This window comes from Mobula hypostoma, chromosome 1 (genome assembly GCF_963921235.1).
Source record: "Mobula hypostoma chromosome 1, sMobHyp1.1, whole genome shotgun sequence".
Taxonomy (NCBI): domain Eukaryota; kingdom Metazoa; phylum Chordata; class Chondrichthyes; order Myliobatiformes; family Myliobatidae; genus Mobula; species Mobula hypostoma.
Genome location: NC_086097.1, coordinates 245,319,472 through 245,340,191, shown reverse-complemented (window position 1 = coordinate 245,340,191; position 20,720 = coordinate 245,319,472). Strand labels below are relative to the sequence as shown.

Sequence of the window (20,720 nt, the reverse complement as noted above, 5' to 3'; positions counted from 1 at the left end):
CTCTTTTTGCACTACATATTTAATTTAAATGTAATCATAAATATATAATATGTTCGACTGTAATTGATAGTTTTTATTACTATGTATTGCAATGTACCACTGCTATAAAACAAATTTCACGATATATGCCAGTGATATTAAACCTGACTCTGATTCTCATCTCATCCATCAGTCCACTGGAGCTGCCTTTGCATGCTAGGACAATCATATCACCATCGCATCAGGGAATGAGGCTTGCTGGTTACTTTCACCTGGTTTAGCCCGCCTGTCGAAGCCGTGTACCGGGGTGCGGTCGCTGTCACATGCAAACAGCTACTTGGAGCCACGGATGAGAGCCGAGTGTCCGGTAGGAACCAAAGGTGAGTGAGCTGCTCCAGAGTGGACACGACGAGCCCCTTCACTGGAATTGTTACCCCTCCCTGGGCATCCCATACACGCCGTACAAGCAGTTGCTATTATTAAAGAAAGTCCACTAAGTTCATATTCATGCAACAAGAGCAACTGCAAAGGCAAAAAGGAGACTTAAAGTTTGATGATATTGAGAGTTCAGTTTTAAAGTTGGCAAGTTTAAGGTTTGAGCCTTTTTTAGAGATACAGTATGGTAACAGGCCCTTCTAGCCCAACGAGTCTGTGCTGTCTAACTACACTCATGTGACCAATTAACCTACTATAACCATATAACAATTACAGCACGGAAACAGGCCATCTCGGCCTTTCTAGTCCGTGCCGAACACTTACTCTCACCTAGTCCCACCGACCTGCACTAAGCCCATAACCCTCCATTCCTTTCCTGTCCATATATCTATCCAATTTAACTTTAAACGACAACATCGAACCTGCCTCAACCATTTCTGCTGGAAGCTCGTTCCACACAACTAGCACTCTCTGAGTAAAGAAGTTCCCCCTCATGTTACGCCTAAACTTTTGCCCTTTAACTCTCAGCTCATGTCCTCTTGTTTGAATCTCCCCCACTCTCAATGGAAAAAGCCTATCCACGTCAACTCTATCTATCCCCCTCATAATTTACTAAATCGTATATCTTTGGAACGTAGGAGGAAACCAAAGCACCCAGAGGAAACCCATGCAGATGGTTTTTAAGATTTTAACCCAGGAATTTAAGGTGGGTGTTTATATGGGAGGCAGGGTTTGAGGGTCGGCACAACATTGTGGGCTGAAGGGCCTGTAATGTGCTGTACTATTCTATGTTCTGTGTTCAGATGTGAGGAGAACGTACAAACTCCTTACACACAGCTGCAGGAAATAAACTCATGTCACACACAAAATGCTGGAGGAAATCAGCAGGCCAGGCAGCATCTGCTGGCACTGTTATAGTAATGTGCTAACCACGATGCTACTGTGCTGTCCCAGTTTGGGGTGAAAATGAACTGAATCTACCTCCATGAGCAGATATGGAGAGAAGGCAATGATTGCTGCTTTGCCTATAGATGCTAGAATCTAGAATTTCATTCCTAGTTTTTATTACAAACATCTACTGCAAAATTCCCCAGGACAGGGGTCTCTTCAGAAAATGAGTTTCAAAATTTAGGAATGATACTTAATCTTTTGTTTCAGTTGTTAGTCCAACATCTCAATCCATTATGGTGTTAGCCAAATGCATCCCCAGGATAGACTTTTGCTTTCTGTTTTTTCACTGTTCCACCATCTGCAGCATATTCTTCTCAGGAATTATGCACAATCCTTTCTGCATAAGAAACTTTTTCATCAGTCATAAACTCTTTGTGGTTTCCTCCCACATTCCAAAGATGTATGAGTTAGTAGGTTAATTGGTCAGAAGGGCCTGTTACTCTGCTGTATCTCTAAAAACCATAGAAGATTACAACACAGTACTGGCCCTTCCACCCACAACATTACACTGAACTTTTAAACTTTTCTAAATCAATGTTTTGAGTACAAGAGTTGGGATGTCATGTTGAAGTTGTATAAAGCATTAGTGAGGCCTAATTTGGAGTATTGTATGCAGTTTTTGGTCATCTGCCTACAGGAAAGATGTAAATAAGGTTGAATGAGTACAGAGAAAATTTACAAGGATGTTGCCAGGACTTGAGGACCAGAGTTATAAGGAAAGGTTGAGTAGGTTAGAACTTTATTGCCCAGAACATAGACGATTGAGGGGAAATTTGATGAAGGTATACAAGATCATGAGGAGTATAGATAGGGTAAATACAAGCAAGATGTTCCACTGAGGTTGGGTGGGTTATGGGTTAAGGGTGAAAGATGAAATGTTCAAGGGGAACATGAGGGGAAATGTCTTCATTCAGAGGGTGGTGAGAGTGTGGAACGAGTTGCCTGCGTAAGTGGTGGATGCGGGGTCAATTTCAATATTTAAGAGAAATTTGGATCGGTAGATGGTTGAGAGGGCTATGGAGGGCTATGATGATCAAGGTGCAGGTGAATGGGACCAGATAGTTTAAATGGTTCGGTATGAACTAAATAGGCCAACAGACCTGAGTCTGTGCTGTACTTTTCTCTGACTCTGACCCTATCAGGCCAGGGTTAAATAAGTGGATTGCTGGGCAATGTGGCTCGTTGGGCTGGAAGTTCAACACTGTGTCTCTCAATAAATAATTAAAAGTTGATCCATCTGGGTAGCTGAGAATGATTGCACTTTGATCTTTCATTTTACACATAGTCTGCTGAAATGTTTGGAAATTCCTGTTTGACTGAAATGGAAAGCATAATCTACTTACATTTCTAGTTTGATGCATCTCAGATTCTGTTCCTGGAGTAGTCTGGCAATTCTGTGATGTTTCTCCTCTTGTTCATTCAGAAAATTTAAACTCATTTTAATAATATAATAGCTATTCCTCAATTCATGTACTTGCCCTATGTCTGCCCTGCACACATTTCAGTAGTAGATTTAGATTCATTTATTTATCACATCTACGTTGAAATATACCATAAAATGCTCCATTTGTGTTAGTAACCAATACAATGTAAGGGTGTTCTCCCTCATCCTTCAGAAAATAGCAATCTTGAATCCTCAGGTGTTGTCACACAATCTGGCACCAACATAGCATTTCGACAACGCTCAGCAGAACAACACAGAACACAACAAGCAACGAAACAACAACAGCAAAACAAGCCCTGTGCTTCCCTTAAACCCACCCGCACACTTGCATAGTCCTTTAACCTCAGGACAGGTCTCCAGGCTCCAGGCTTCGGCCATTGGACCTCAACTTCCAGATCTCTGATTGATGTTCAGGCTCTGATCTTCAGTACTGACCTTCCGGACGAGACCCCGAACTCCAGGCTCAAAACTACAGAGCATGTACATGGAATGGGTAATCATTAAAATGGGTGACAACCAACCTATTTTATATATTTCTTCATCTTTAGTTCTATTAGAAAAGAGGTGAGAATTTAAAACTATTTCTTACAAGTATGTTTTATGAGGTTAGGTGGAGTGAGCCAGGGTTTTTCTCTTTGGAGTGAAGGAAGATGAGAGGAGACTTGATAGAGGTGTACAAGATGATAAGAAGCATAGGTCATGAGCGTAGCCAGAGATTTTTCCCAGGGTGGTTATGGCAAACAGAAGGGGGCACATTTTTGAGGTGATTGGAGGAAAGTATAGAGGGGGGATATCAGAGGTTTTTTTTTATATAAACACAGAGAGCGGTGGGTATGTGGAATGTCCTGCCTGGCATGGTGGAAGAGTCAGATATATTAGGGACTCTTACATAGGCACATGGACGAGAGAAAAACAGTGGATTATGTAGGAGGGGAGGGTTAGATTTATGAAATCCAATGTGTTGAAAGCTTTCTTTACAACCTTAAAAACCTGTGCTGCCACTTTTAAGGGATTATGGATCTGTATTCCCAGATCACTTTGTTCTACCACAATCCTCAGTGCCCTATCGTTCACTGTGTAAGACCTACACTGGTTGGTCCTCTCAAAATGCAACACCTCACACTTGTCTGCACTAAATTCATCTGCCATTTTTCAGTCCATTTTTCCAGCTGCTCCAGATCCTGCTGCAAGCCAGGATAGTCTTCCTTGATGTCCACTACACCCTGGGTGTCACCCGCAGATATGGTGATCCAGTTAATCACATTATCATCCATATCATTGATATTGATGACAAACAATCATGGCCCAGCATCGATCTTTGTGATACTCCAGTAGTCACAGGCCTCCAGTCAGAGAGGCAACCAGCTACTACCGCTCTCTGGCTTCTCCCACAAAGCCAATGTCTAACCCAATTTGCTATCTCATCTTGACTGCTGAATGACTGAAATTTTTTGACCAACCTACCATGCGGGATCTTGTCAAATGCCTTGCTGAAGACAATATCCACTGCTTTTCCTTCATCAACTTTCCTTGCAACTTCCCTGAAAAACTCTAAGATTGATTAGACACAACATACCACACACACCATGATAAATATCCCTAATCAGTCCCTGTCTATCCAAGTACTTATATATCCATTCCCTTACAATACTTTCCAATAACTTTCCACTGTCATGTCAGGCTCACTGGCCTATAATTTTGTGGATTAATTTTAGAGCCTTTCTTAAACAACGGAACAACCTCAGCTATCCTCCAATCCTCCAGTACCTCAGCTGTCACTAAGGGTGATTTAAATGTCTCTGCTATGGCCCCTGCAATTTCTGCACTGTATTATCATCACAAAATGCAAAATAATGCCCTGTCTCATTCCCTAGTAGGGATTTAGTATCACACTAGAAGCACTTGAGACTGAGCAAAGTTGAAAAACTCTTTCCCATCCAGCCCTTTTACAGTATGGCAGTCTCAGTCAATATATGCAAACTTAAAATCACCTACTATTATAACTTTACACTTCTTGCAACAGTCTGCAACCATAACAAACTTTCTCCTCAAAATCCCGTGGACTGTTGAGTGGCCATACCTTTCTTATTCCACATTTCTACCCATAAATACTTGACGAGCTCTCCGGTCTGTCCTGTCTGAGCACTGTCATGATATTTTTGCTGACTAGTAATGTCACCCTTCCCTCTTTAATCCTTCCTGCTCTATCACATCTAAAACAATGGAACCCCAGGACATTGGGCTACCAGTCCTGCCCTTCCTTCAGCCAAGTCTCACTAATGGCTACAATGTCAGGTTTAGAGTTTGTAAAATGTGTTCAGGGAAGTTTTCTAAATCAATATATAGAGGGACCAACTAGAGGGGATGCAATATTGGATCTCCTGTTAGGTAACGAATTAGGGCAAGTGACAGAAGTCTGTGTAGGGGAGCACTTTGGTTCCAGTGATCATAACACCATTAGTTTCAATTTGATCATGGACAAGGATAGATCTGGTCCTAGGGTTGAGGTTCTGAACTGGAAGAAGGCCAAATTTGAAGAACTGAGAAAGGATCTAAAAAGCATGGATTGGGACAGGTTGTTCTCTGGCAAAGATGTGATTGGTAGGTGGGAAGCCTTCAAAGGGGAAATTTTGAGAGTGCAGAGTTTCTATGTTCCTGTCAGAATTAAAGGCAAATTGAATAGGAATAAGGAACCTTGGATCTCAAGGGATATTGCAACTCTGATAAAGAAGAAGAGAGAGTTGTATGAAATGTCTAGGAAACAGGGGTTAAATCAGGTGCTTGAGGAGTATAAGAAGTGCAAGAAAATACATAAGAAAGAAATCAGGAGGGCTAAAAGAAGACATGAGGTTGCCTTGGCAGTCAAAGTGAAGGATAATCCAAAGAGCTTTTACAAGTATATTAAAAGCAAAAGGATTGTAAAGGATAAAATTGGTCCTCTTGAAGATCAGTGTGGTCGGCTTTGTGCGGAACCAAAGGAAATGGGGGAGATCTTAAATAGGTTTTTTGTGTCTGTATTTACTAAGGAAGCTGGCATGAAATCTATGGAATTGAGGGAATCAAGTAGTGAGACCATGGAAACTGTACAGATTGAAAAGGAGGAGGTGCTTGCTGTTTTGAGGAAAATTAAAGTGGATAAATCCCCGGGACCTGACAGAGTGTTCCCTCGGACCTTGAAGGAGACTAGTGTTGAAATTGCGGGGGCCCTGGCAGAAATATTTAAAATGTCGCTGTCTACGGGTGAAGTGCCGGAGGATTGGAGAGTGGCTCATGTTGTTCCGTTGTTTAAAAAAGGATGGAAAAGTAATCCGGGAAATTATAGGCCGGTGAGTTTAACGTCAGTAGTAGGTAAGTTATTGGAGGGAGTACTAAGAGACAGAATCTACAAGCATTTGGATAGACAGGGGCTTATTAGGGAGAGTCAACATGGCTTTGTGCGTGGTAGGTCATGTTTGACCAATCTGTTGGAGTTTTTTGAGGAGGTTACCAGGAAAGTGGATGAAGGGAAGGCAGTGGATATTGTCTACATGGACTTCAGTAAGGCCTTTGACAAGGTCCCGCATGGGAGGTTAGTTAGGAAAATTCAGTCGCTAGGTATACATGGAGAGGTGGTAAATTGGATTAGACATTGGCTCGATGGAAGAAGCCAGAGAGTGGTGGTAGAGAATTGCTTCTCTGAGTGGAGGCCTGTGACTAGTGGTGTGCCACAGGGATCAGTGCTGGGTCCATTGTTATTATCATCCAGATCATTGATATAGATGACAAATGTGGTAAATTGGATCAGCAAGTTTGCTGATGATACAAAGATTGGAGGTGTAGTAGACAGTGAGGAAGGTTTTCAGAGCCTGCAGAGGGACTTGGACCATCTGGAAAAATGGACTGAAAAATGGCAGATGGAGTTTAATACTGACAAGTGTGAGGTATTGCATGTTGGAAGGACAAACCAACGTAGAACATACAGGGTTAATGGCAAGGCACTGAGGAGTGCAGTGGAACAGAGGGACCTGGGAATACAGATACAAAATTCCCTAAAAGTGTCGTCACAGGTAGATAGGGTCGTAAAGAGAGCTTTTGGTACATTGGCCTTTATTAATCGAAGTATTGAGTATTAGAGCTGGATTGTTATGATGAGGTTGTATAAGGCATTGGTGAGGCTGAATCTGGAGTATTGTGTTCAGTTTTGGTCACCAAATTACAGGAAGGATATAAATAAGGTTGAAAGAGTGCAGAGAAGGTTTACGAGAATGTTGCCGGGACTTGAGAAACTCAGTTACAGAGAAAGGTTGAATAGGTTAGGACTTTATTCCCTGGAGCGTAGAAGAATGAGGGGAGATTTGATAGAGGTATATAAAATTATGATGGGTATAGATAGAGTGAATGCAAGCAGGCTTTTTCCACTGAGGCAAGGGGAGAAAAAAGCCAGAGGACATGGGTTAAGGGTGAGGGGGGAAAAGTTTAAAGGGAACATTAGTGGGGGCTTCTTCACACAGAGAGTGGTGGGAGTATGGAATGAGCTGCCAGACGAGGTGGTAAATGCGGGTTCTTTTTTAACATTTAAGAATAAATTGGACAGATACATGGATGGGAGGTGTATGGAGGGATATGGTCCGTGTGCAGGTCAGTGGAACTAGGCAGAAAATGGTTCGGCACAGCCAAGAAGGGCCAAAGGGCCTGTTTCTGTGCTGTAGTTTCTATGGTTCTATGGTTCCACATGCTGGTTCATGATGTAAGCTCATCCACCTTTCCTACAATACTCCTTACAACTCAAAACATTAGTCCCAACCTGCTCGACCTTTCAATTCCTGACTTTCCATGTCAGCTTAACAACATCTTTCTCCACAACCTTTCCACTATCTGTTCTGGTGGTCTGGTTCTCAGCCCCCTGCAACTTTCGTTTACACCCCTCCTGTGCAGCATTAACAAATCTTCCTACAGGGATAGTAGTCCCTCTCCAGTTCAGTCGCAAACATCCCTTCTGTACATATCCCGCCTTCCCTGGAAGAGAGCACAATAATCCAAAAATCTGAAGCCCTCCCTCCAGCACCAACTCCTTAGTCACGTGTTAATCTGTATTAGAAACATAGAAAACCTACAGCACAATACAGGCCCTTCAGCCCACAATGCTGTGCTGAGCATGTACTTACTTTAGAAATTACCTAGGGTTACCCATAGCCCTCTATTTTTCTGAGCTCCATGTACATATCCAGGAGTCTCTTCGAAGAACCTATCATATCTGCCTCCACCACCGCTGGCAGCCCATTCCACGCATTCACCAGTTTCTGTGTAAAAAAACTTACCCCTGACATCTCCTCTGTACCTACTTCCAGGCACCTGAAAACTATGCCCTCTTGTGCTAGCCATTTCAGCCCTGAGAAAAAGCCTCTGACAATTCACATGATCAGTGCCTCTCATCATCTTGTACACCTCTATCAGGTTACCTCTCACCCTCCGCTGCTCCAAGGAGAAAAGGTCGAGTTCACTCAACTTTGTCTCATAAGGTATGCTCGCAAATCCAGGCAACAACCTTCTAAATCTCCTCTGCACTCTCTCTATAGTATCCACATCCTTCCTGTAGTGAGGTGACCAGAATTGAGCACAGTACTCCAAGTGGGGTCTGACTCTTGAACAAAAACAACAGGAATTCTGCAGATGCTGGAAATTCAAGCAACATACATCAAAGTTGCTGGTGAACGCAGCAGGCCAGGCAGCATCTATAGGAAGAGGCGCAGTCGACGTTTCAGGCCGAGACCCTTCGTCAGGACTAACTGAAGGAAGAGTGAGTAAGGGATTTGAAAGCTGGAGGGGGAGGGGGAGATGCAAAATGATAGGAGAAGACAGGAGGGGGAGGGATGGAGCCGAGAGCTGGACAGGTGATTGGCAAAAGGGGATACGAGAGGATCATGGGACAGGAGGCCTAGGGAGAAAGACGGTGGGGGGGGTGACCCAGAGGATGGGCAAGAGGTATATTCAGAGGGACAGAGGGAGAAAAAGGAGAGTGAGAGAATAACCTCCCCCTCGTACCCCAGCTGTTACTCATTTTTATGCAAGCAGAACTCGTTGACTTTATTAACTTTGCCTCCAACTTTCACCCTGCCCTCAAGTTTACCTGGTCTATTTCCGACACCTCCCTCCCCTTTCTAGATCTTTCTGTCTCTGTCTCTGGAGACAGCTTATCCACTGATATCTACTATAAGCCTACTGACTCTCACAGCTATCTGGACTATTCCTCTTCTCACCCTGTCTCTTGCAAAAACGCCATCCCCTTCTCGCAATTCCTCCGTCTTCGCCGCATCTGCTCTCAGGATGAGGCTTTTCATTCTAGGACGAGGGAGATGTCTTCATTTTTTAAAGAAAGGGGCTTCCCTTCCTCCACTATCAACTCTGCTGTTAAACGCATCTCCTCCATTTCACGTACATCTGCTCTCACTCCATCCTCCCACCACCCCACTAGGAATAGGGTTCCCCTGGTCCTCACCTACCACCCCACCAGCCTCCGGGTCCAACATATTATTCTCCGTAACTTCCGCCACCTCCAACGGGATCCCACCACTAAGCACATCTTTCCCTCCCCCCCCTCTGCATTCCGCAGGGATCGCTCCCTACACAACTCCCTTGTCCATTCGTCCCCCCCATCCCTCCCCACTGATCTCCCTCCCGGCACTTATCCGTGTAAGCGGAACAAGTGCTACACATGCCCTTACACTTCCTCCCTTACCACCATTCAGGGCCCCAAACAGTCCTTCCAGGTGAGGCATCACTTCACCTGTGAGTCGACTGGGGTGATATACTGCGTCCAGTGCTCCCGATGTGGCCTTTTATATATTGGTGAGACCCGACGCAGACTGGGAGACCGCTTTGCTGAACATCTACGCTCTGTCCGCCAGAGAAAGCAGGATCTCCCAGTGGCCACACATTTTAATTCCACACCCCATTCCCATTCTGACATGTCTATCCACGGCCTCCTCTACTGTAAAGATGAAGCCACACTCAGGTTGGAGGAACAACACCTTATATTCCGTCTGGGTAGCCTCCAACCTGATGGCATGAACATTCTCTAACTTCCGCTAGGCCCCAGCTCCCCCTCGTACCCCAGCTGTTACTCATTTTTATGCACACATTCTTTCTCTCACTCTCCTTTTTCTCCCTCTGTCCCTCTGAATATACCTCTTGCCCATCCTCTGGGTCACCCCCCCCCCCGTCTTTCTCCCTAGGCCTCCTGTCCCATGATCCTCTCGTATCCCCTTTTGCCTATCACCTGTCCAGCTCTCGGCTCTATCCCTCCCCCTCCTGTCTTCTCCTATCATTTTGCATCTCCCCCTCCAGCTTTCAAATCCCTTACTCACTCTTCCTTCAGTTAGTCCTGACGAAGGGTCTCGGCCTGAAACGTCGACTGCGCCTCTTCCTATAGATGCTGCTTGGCCTGCTGCGTTCACCAGCAACTTTGATGTATGTTGTCTGACTCTTGAACTCAGTTCTTAAACTCAATCCCACGGTTGATGGAGGCCAGTGCACCATATGCCTTCTTAACCACAGGGTGAACCTGCACAGCAGCTTTGAGTGTCCTATGGACTCAGACCCCAAGATCCCTCTGATCGACCACACTGCCAAGAACCTTATCATTTATACTACATTCTACTATCATATTTGACCTACCAAAATAAACCACTTATCTGGATTGAACTCCATCTGCCACTTCTCAGCCCAGTTTTGCACCCTAAAGATGGCTCGCTGTAACCTCTGACAGCCCTCCACACTATCTACAACATCTCCAACCTTTGTGTCATCAGCAAATTTACTAACCCATCCTTCCACTTCCTCATCCAGGTCATTTAGAAAAATCACAAAGAGAAGAGGTCCCAGTACAGATCCCTGAAGCATACCACTGGTCACTGACCTCCAAACAGAATATGACCCGTCTACAACCACTCTTTGCCTTCTGTGGGCAAGCCAGTTCTGGATCCACAAAGCAATTGCCCCTTGGATCCCATGCCTCCATACTTTCTCAATAAGCCTTGCATGGGGTACCATATCAAATTGACTTGCTGAAATCCATATACACTACATCTACTGCTCTGCCTTTAACAATGTGATTAGTCATATCCTCAAAAAATTCAGTCAGGCTTGTAAGGCATGACCTGTCTTTCACAAAACCATGCTGACTATTCCTAATCATATTATGCTTCTCCAAATGTTCATAAATCCTGCCTCTCAGGATCTTTTCCATCAGTTTACCAACCAGTGGAGTAAGACTCACTGGCTTATAATTTCCTGGGCTATCTCTACTCCCTTTCTTGAATCAGGGAACAACATCTGCAGTCCTCCAATCCTCTGGAACCTCTCCCGTCCCCATTGATGATGCAAACGTCATTGCCAGAGGCTCAGCAACCTCTTCCCTCACCTCCCACAGTAGCCTGGGGTACATCTCATCCGGGCCCAGAGGCTTATCCAACTTGATGCTTTCCGAAAGCTCCAGCACATCCTCTTTCTTAATATCTATATGCTCAAGATTTTCAGTCCGCTGTAAATCATTCCTACAATTGCCAGATCCTTTTCTGTGGTGAATACTGAAGCAAAGCATTCATTAAGTACCTCTGCTATCTTCCATCCACACTTTTCCACTGTCACACTTGATTGGTCCTATTCTCTCACGTCTTATCCTCTTGCTCTTCACATACTTGTAGAATGCCTTGGGGTCTTCCCTAATCCTGCCCACCAAGGCCTTCTCATGGCTCCTTCCGGCTCTCCTAATTTCCTTTTTAAGCTCTTTCCTGTTAGCTTAGAATCTTCTAGAGCTCTATCATTAACTAGTTTATTGAACCTTTTGTAAGCTTTCTTTTTCTTCTTGACTAGACTTTCAACAGCCTTTGTACACCACGGTTCCTGTACCCTGCCATCCATTCCCTGTTTTATTGGAACGTACCTATGCAGAATCCCACGCAAACATCCCCTGAACATTTGCCACATTACTGCCGTACATTTCCCTGAGAACATTTGTTCCCAATTTATGCTTCCTAGTTCCTGCCTGATAGCTTCATATTTCCCCTTACTCCAATTAAACACTTTCCTAACTTGTCTGTTCCTATCCCTCTCCAATGCTATGGTAAAGGAGATAGAATTGTGATCGCTATCTCCAAAATGCTGTCCCACTGAAAGACCTGACACCTGACCGGATTCATTTCCCAATACCAGATCAAGTACAGTCTCTCCTCTTGTAGGCTTATCTACACATTGTGTCAGGAAACCTTCCCGAATACTCCTAACGAACTCCACCCCGTCTAAACCCCTCACTCTAGGGAGATGCCAATCAATATTTGGGAAATTAAAATCTCCCACCACAACAACCCTGTTATTTTTACACCTTTCCAGAGTCTGTCCCTTTCTGCCCCTCGATGTCCCTGTTACTATTAGGTGGTCTATAAAAAACACCCAGTAGGGTTATTGACCCCTTTCTGTTTCTAACTTCCAACCACAGAGACTTAGTAAACAATCCCTCCATGACTTCCTTCTTTTTCTGCAGCCATGACACTATCTCTGATCAGCAGTGCCATGCCCCCACCTCTTTTGCCGCCCTCCCTGTCCTTTCTGAAACATCTAAAGCCGGGCACTTTAAGTAACCATTCCTGCCCCTGAACCATCCAAGTCTCTGTAATGGCCACAACCTCATAGCTCCAAGTACTGATTCACGCTCAAGTTCATCCACTTGGTTCATGATGCTTCTGGCGTTAAAATAAACACATCTCAAACCATCGGTCTGAGCATATCCCCCCTCTATCACCTACCTGTCTTCCCTCTCACACTGTGTCCAAGCTTTCTCTATTTGTGAGCCAACTGCCCCTTCCTCTGCCTCTTCAACTCGGTTCCCACTCCCCGGCGATTCTAGTTTAAACTCTTCCCAATAGTCCTAGCAAACCTCCCTGCCAGGATATTGGTCCCCCTCGGATTCAAATGCACCCCATCTTTTTTGTACAGGTCACGCCTGTCCCAGTGATTCAGAAATCAGAACCCCTGCCCCCGTTCCAATCACATTTGACCTCCACCTCACTCTATTCCTATACTCACTGTCACGTGGCACAGGCAGCAATCCTGAGATTACTACCTTTAAGGTCCTGCTTCTCAACTTCCTTCCTAACTCCCTGTCACCTGTTTACAGGACCTCCTCCCTTTTCCTACCTATGTCATTGGTACTAATACGTACTACAACCTCTAGCTTTTCACTTTCCCACTTCAGGATATCGTGGACAGGATATGGTATTATCTTCCTATTTCTAGCTTTGCTAGTCTGTGACATGGGTAGCAATCCTGAGATCTCATCCCTGGAGTTCTTGCCCTTTAACTTAGCACCCAACTCCCTGAACTGGCTTTGCAGGTCCTCAACACCCATCCTACCCGTGTCATTCTCATTCACAGAACCTCCCTGATGTTCCCTTAACAACTGAATCCTCTATCACTACAGCTTGTTTCTTTTCCCCTCTTCCCTTCTGAACCACAGAACCAGACTCAGTGCCAGGGACCTGCTTAATGCAACTTCTCCCTGGTAAGTTCCCCCCACCACAACAGAATCCAAAGTAGTATCGTCTTTATTGGCACGAACAGCCACAAAGCTACTTTGCACTGGCCATCTATTCCCTTTCCTTCTCCTGACAGTCACCCAGGTACTTTCCTCTTGCAACTTTGAGGTGACAACCTCCCTGTACCTCAATTCTATTACCTCCTCATTCTCTTGAATGTGCCAAAGGTCATTAAACTGCAGCTCCATTTCCTTAACATAGTCTCTAAGGAACTGCAGCTCTGTGAACTTCATACAGATGTAGTTATCAAGGAGACTGGAGGTCTCCCAGAGTTCCCACATTTCGCACAAGGAACATACCACTAACTGGACCTGTAGTGACAGCTATGTACCAACAGAAAAAAAACTTGAGAAACCTACTTAAAATCTGTATCTGAGCTTTCCCAAGTCTGTCCTCACTGAAACCTGTTGAGCCAAAGCCGGACCACTCTAACACTGGTCCACTCCAACAATGGCTGCTCCATTTACAACTCCTTTCTATTACTTTTGACTCAAACAATGAATCATTCCTGACGAGACTTGCAGTTTTCAGAAGGCCGATAATCACAGGACAACTTACCTGATCTCCTGATGAGGACTGGCTCATGGACTTGCAGTTTTCTCTTCCTGAAGTCAATAACCAACTCCTTGGCTTTGCTGACATTGCATGAGAGGTTGTTGTTGTGGTACCACTCAGCCAAATTTTCAATCTCCCTCCTATATATATGCTGATTCATCACCACCTTTGATTCAGCCAATGACTGGTGTCATCAGCAATAGCATTGGAGCCGTTCTTTGCCTCACAGTCATAAGTATAAAGCAAGTAGATTAGGGGGCTAAGCCACACAGCCTTGTCGTGCACTTGTGCAGATGGAAGCTGTGGAGGAGATTTGTTGTCAATCTGACAGACTGTGGTCTGCAAGTGAGGAAATCAGGGATCCAGTTGCACAAGGAAGTATTGAGGCTAAGTTCTTGAAACTCATTGATTAGTTTTGAGGGGATGATGGTATTGAAAGCCAACTGGAGTCAATGAAGAGCATCCTGATGTATGGAACTTCACTATCCAAGTATTCCAGGATTAAGTAAAGAGCCAATGAAATGGCATCTGCTGTTGACGATGCTTGCTTAAGGCATTGCCTTTTGAAGATGTTCTTGATGATGAGGAGTCTAGTGCCCATTTTGGAGCTGGCTGAGTTCACAACCCTCTGCAGCTTTTTCTGATCCCGTGGATTGGCATCTCCAAACCAGATGGTGATGCACCCATTCAGAATGCTCTCCAGGATACATCTGGAGAAATTTTGCTCTAATATTTGGTGACATTCCAAATCTCTTCATACTCTTAATGAAATATATCCACTGGCATGTACTCTTCGTAATTGCATCAATAAGTTGAGCCCAGGATAGATCTTCAGAGATGTTGAAACTCAGCCTTTGCTGAAAGAGGAGTTTGAAGATCAAGACCTCAGATTTGACACCATTGTCTACTAGGCAGCAGTTATTCCTGCTCTCCTATCTGATTCTGAGGCATGAGCCATCTACAGCAGGCAAAGAATACCACCTACACCATTTCCAAAAACCTCCAAATATGCAACACTAGCACTCTGCTTGAGGGCAGCATCCCAACAAAAAGATTTTGTAACTTTGTGCAGGCCAAGTCATTCATCTACCCAACCACAGACTCCTGAACAACACTAATCTAAACTCTGGAATTAACTTGCCAGGTAGACTGAGAAATGATTTAAGGATGTACTCAATTATTCCTTCAAGACGTACAAAATCCATTCTGCATCCTCAAAACTTAATTATTTATTTAATGATATCAAGCCACATCGCCTAGCACCCCCACAACCCTAATTACCCCTAACTTAATCACGGGACATTTTCCAATGACCAATTAACTTCCCCATGGCCCATAACTACTCAAAGTGGAGGAGCATATCACAAACATAGATTCTTCAGATGCTGGAAATCCAGAGCAACAATTGATGTTTTGGGTTGAGACCCTTCAATAGACAATAGACGATAGGTGTAGGAGTAGGCCATTCGCCCCTTTGAGCCACCACCACCATTCACTGTGATCATGGCTGATCATCCACAATCAGTATCCAGTTCCTGCCTTATCTCCATATCCTTTGATTCCGCTATCTTTAAGAGCTCTATCCAACTCTTTCTTGAAAGTATCCAGAGACTTGGCCTCCACAGCCTTCTGGGGCAGAGCATTCCATACATCCACCACTCTCTGAGCGAAAAAGTTTTTCCTCTACTGCATTCTAAATGGCCTACCCCTTATTCTTAAACTGTGGCCTCTGGTTCTAGACTCACCCATCAGCGGGAATGTGCTTCCTGCCTCCAGCGTGTCCAATCCCTTAATAATCTTATTTGTTTCAATAAGATCCCCTCTCAGCCTCCTAAATACAAGCCCAGTCGCTCCAATCTTTCGACATATGACAGTCCCGTCATCCTAGGAATTAACCTTGTGAACCTACACTGCACTCCCTCAATAGCAAGAATGTCCTTCCTCAAATTTGGAGACTAAAACTGCACACAGTACTCCAGGTGTGGTCTCACCAGGGCCCTGTACAGCTGCAGAAAGACCTCTTTGCTCTTATACTCAAATCCCCTTGTTATGAAGGCCAGCATGCCATTAGCTTTCTTCACTGCCTGCTGTACCTGCATGCTTACTTTCAGTGACTGACGTACAAGAACACCTAGATCTCGTTGTGCTTCCCCTTTTCCTAACTTGACTCCATTTAGATAATAATCTGCCTTCCCGTTCTTACCACCAAAGTGAATAATCAGGACAATAAACAGTCAACATTTCAGGGCAAGACATTTCATTGGGATCCAATGTTGTTGTGATGAAGGGTCTCAGCCTGAGCCATCAACTGGTTATTCCGTTCTGTAGATGCTGCCTGACCTGCTGAACTCTTCCAACATCTTGTGCGCGTTGAAGGGGCATATTAGACAGCATTGAGAACCACAAGTCCATAGATCTCAAGTTCCCTGAAGCCCTGTGTAGGCAGCAGAAGGAGTGCCCCATATCACAAACTAACCTATGGTAATTCTTGCTTCATCTGTAGAAGATTCTGCAGTTCCCATGTTGATCTAACTGACCACTTCAGATCCCTCGGAAATGAAGTTGAAATGAGTTGTCCTAAATCCCGAAGTACTGCGGAGGAGGAGGAAGTAGGTGGCTCAACGACCTCGGTTCAATTCACACTGCTGCTCAAAAGGAATTTTTACATTCTCCCGATGACCACATGGGATTCCTCCAGGTGTTCTGGTGTCCTCCCATCCCAAAGACATACAGTACAGTAGTAAGTTAATTGGTCACATAAATGTAATTGGGCTCATTGGGCCAGAAGGGCCTGTTACTGTGTTGTATCTCTAAATTAATAATAAATAATAAAGATGATAAAATCAAAGTGGGACTGCAACAATCTGGCACTATAGCCCCAATGTGCATCAAAATGCAAGCAAACACATGGTATGAATTAAACTGGCTGCCGTATCGACTTCTGAGCAAATCAGAGACTGTAACATTAGTGAGTAATTAATATTGATTTGATGCTTTCAAAGTTAAATTGAACCTCAGTTTCCTTACATAACATGTTTAGAATCAATATGTGATCATAGGAAGCAAGAAAGCACCCCCCCACCCCTAACATACCACCTTAAAGATTACTAACCCTCTGCTCATTATGTACTGACTGTAACACAAATATGGGCTGTGAGTCAAATCAACAGGTACAATAAGAGAGCGAGAAAGAGAGAGAGAGAAGGGAGAGAAAGAGCAAAAGAGTGAGTGAAGAGAGAGACAGAAACTAGGAAAGAGAGAGAGACAGACAGAGTGGTATGCTGCGCATGAAAGTCAGAGAATTAATGAAGAAAAAGAGACAGATGAACAGAAAGTAAGGCTGGAAGACAAGCAGATAACATGTTGGAGAAGGAACACAGAGGGCAAATAGAATGAACGAAGAAAGAATACAGCGTAGAATACACTGGGTGGGAAAACAGACTCAGGAAGGAGACAGAAGCAACATACAGCAGGGAAGGAAAGTATAATCGATTCTTGAAAGCTTTTGGCATATCGACCTTCATAAATCAAGGTATTGAGTACAGGAGACAGGATGTTATGTTGAACTTGTATAAGACATTGATGAGGCCTGATTTGGAGTATTGTGTGTATTTCTGGTCATCAACCTATGGGAAAGATATCAATGAGATTGAAAAAGTGCAGGGAAAATTGACAAGGATTTTGTCAGGACTTGAGGATCAAGGTATTAGGGAAAGGTCGAGACTTCTTCCCTGCAAATCTTGGTGCTGTCAATGACAACCATGTGAAAGGTTTCAACAGGACATTGTGGTCATGGAGAAATGGGATCAGGGCAACTGGAATCCATCAATGCTGGCTGCTTATTGTTGGACACTTAAGCAAGAAGCCTCAGACACTGAGTACCAATTAAAATAATCAACAAAACATTTTTAGCTTAGTTAAACTATTGAAAAGCATCAGCGCCATTATGCAATTGAATACATTAAATAATCTTCAATCTTGGATATTGAAAATGTAATTTTCAAGGTTTTCACCATTTTTGCCTCAGAACATTTGTCTGCATCTCATTGTGAGCAATGCACACAAAATGCTGGAAGAACTCAACAGGTCAGGCAGCATCTATGGAAAGCAGTTGACATTTCGAACGAAGATCTTTCATCACTTCATCAGGGCTGAGAAGGCAAGGGGAAGATGCTAGAATGAAAAGGTGGGGTAAGTGGAGAAAGAGTCTAGCTGGAAGGTGATAGGTGAAGTCATGTGGGTGGGAAAGGGCAAGGACTGGAGAAGAAAGAATCTGATAGGAGAGTGGAGAGAGGGAAGTACTAGACATGTGAGAAGAATTAAGTGGTCAAAGTGGAGAATTGAGGAAAGTTGGGGAGGGGGTGAAATGTGTTCACCAGAAGATCGTACACATCTTTCCAAAAGCAAGTTTGCAATCAGGGTGGGCAATAACAACCAAGAAGCCCACTTCTATGACTTTTGAAAATATTGAGGCCATTCTGTGAGAGATTAGATTTGTACTGCTGACTATGTAGGGGAGGAAGCTGGAGTAAAATATGCCATTGGTGGGAGACAGAACAACACTGAGCAAGGAAAAAATGATGCAGGGAAAGAGATATAAATATGAATCAAGATGCCCTGCTCAGTGTTCTGGAATCATGTGGAGAACATGCAAACACATTATAGACAGTTCTGGGAATTCAACCCTGATTGTTGGCGCTGTAAAGTGCTGTGCTAACTGCTATGCTACCATGCTCCCTTAGGTTTGGTGTACTTGACCTTCATTCACCAACTTGACAGTTGTCCTGGCCCCCAGGAGTGACATCATGGAGCAGTACATGAAAAGAGAGAATGACATTACCAGATAGTTACTTAATTACTCCCCACGTGGGGAGTATCTTTGAGTAGGGGTTTTGAGTGTTACACTTCTTACCCTGACCTATCTGATTATGTCTGTGATGGTAGTGCAGTGGTATCAAGAGGTCCTGGGTTTGAGTCTGGCCAGCTCTTTGCATGCTTTCCATCCATGCTAGGCTGGGTAATGAGCTAGCAACACTGGCCTCATAAAACAGACAAAAAGCTAAAGAATCATTCGATGCGCCAAACAGGATGTGGGGAGTAATTAAGTAACTATCTGGTAATGTCATTCTCTCTTTCCATGTACTGCTCCATGATGTCACTCCTGGGGGCCAGGACAACTGTCAAATTGGTGAATGAAGGTTGAGTACACCAAACCTAAGGGAGCACGGTAGCGTGCGGTTAGCACAGCTCTTTACAGCGCCAACAATCAGGGTTCAATTCCCAGCACTGTCTATAAGGTGTTTGCATGTTCTCCACATGATCCCACGGGTTTTTCTGGGTGATCTGGTTTCCTCTCATATTCCAAAGATGCACAGGTTAGGGTTAGTAAGTTCTGGGCATGCTGTGTTAGTGCTGAAAGCATGGCAACACTTGTGGTAAGCCCCAATGCATGATCAGATTCACTGTGTTTGTTGTTGACGCAAATGACACATTTCACTGTATGAACAAGGAAAATCTACAGCAAATTACAGGCCCTTCGGCCCACAATGTTGTGCCGACCATGTAACCTACTCTAGAAATTGCCTAGAGTTTCCCTACCACATAGCTGTCTATTTTTCTAACCTCCATGTACCTATCTAAGAGTCTCTTAAAAGACCTCATTGTATCTGGCTCTACCGCCTTCACTGTCAGTGCATTTCACACACCCACCACTCTCTGTGTGAAAAACTTACCCCTGATATCCTCTCTGTACCTACTTCCAAGCACCTTAAAACTATGTCCTCTCATGTTGGCCTTTTCAGCCCTGGGAAAAAGACTCTGGCTATCCACATGATCAATGCCTCTCATCATGTTATACACTTCTATTAGGCAACTTCTCATCCTCCGTCGCTCCAAGGAGAAAAGGCCAGGTTCACTCACCCTATTCTCATAAGGCACGCTCTCTATCCATGCAACATCCTTGTAAATCTCCTCTGCACTCTCTCTATAATATCCACATCCTTCCTGTAGTGAGGTGACCAAAAGTGAACACAGCACTCCAAGTGGGTCTGACCAAGGTCTTGTATAGTTGTAACATTACCTCACGGCTCATGAACTCAATCCCATGGTTGAGGAAGGCCAACACACCATATGTTTCAATACTTCGATGTATGTGTGACAAATAAAGTTAATTTTTCTTATCTAAATAATGGAAGGAATAATTGACAATGCCATCAAGGAGTAACATGCTCAAAGATGCTCAGTCTGGGTTCTTCCAAAACTCCTGATCTCATTACAGACTTGATCCAAACAGGGCCAAGAGAGTTGAACTCCAGAGAGCAGTGAGAGAACACCCCCAGAACATTTGAATCAGGATCAGGTTTATTCTAGAAAACCTACAGCACAATACAGGCCCTTTGGCCCACAAAGCTGTGCTGAACATGTCCTTACCTTAGAACTACCTAGGCTTACCCATAGCCCTCTATTTTTCCAAGCTCCACTTATCCATCCAGGAGACTCTTAAAACAGTGGTCCCCAACCTCTGGGCCGCAGACCAATACATTGCTGCGAAGAATGCAGCGGTGGCCGGAACACACCCAGCACATCTTTAAGAAAAAAGCTGAAATAAACAACCTAAGGAGGCACCTAATTAATTAGCTTGTTTATTTCAGCTTTTTTCTTAAAGATGGGCTGGGTGCGTTCTGGCTACCGCTGCACCGCTGCATTCTCTGCGGCAACATATCGGTCCGCAGCCCGGAGGTTGGGGACCACTGTTAAAACAGCCTATTGTTCCCACCTCCACCACCGTT

At 44.3% G+C, this 20,720-nt stretch overlaps 1 long non-coding RNA gene across 1 annotated transcript in view; it reads left to right on the top strand.

The window, feature by feature from the left end:
- The window catches only part of LOC134343622 (uncharacterized), a 33,459-nt gene extending 33,180 nt beyond the window's left edge, over nucleotides 1-279 (top strand). The window contains exon 4 of the long non-coding RNA XR_010017296.1: nucleotides 173-279. This is a non-coding gene — a long non-coding RNA (uncharacterized LOC134343622). The remainder of the gene's footprint in view (nucleotides 1-172) is intronic.
- Nucleotides 280-20,720: the final 20,441 nt, after the last annotated feature.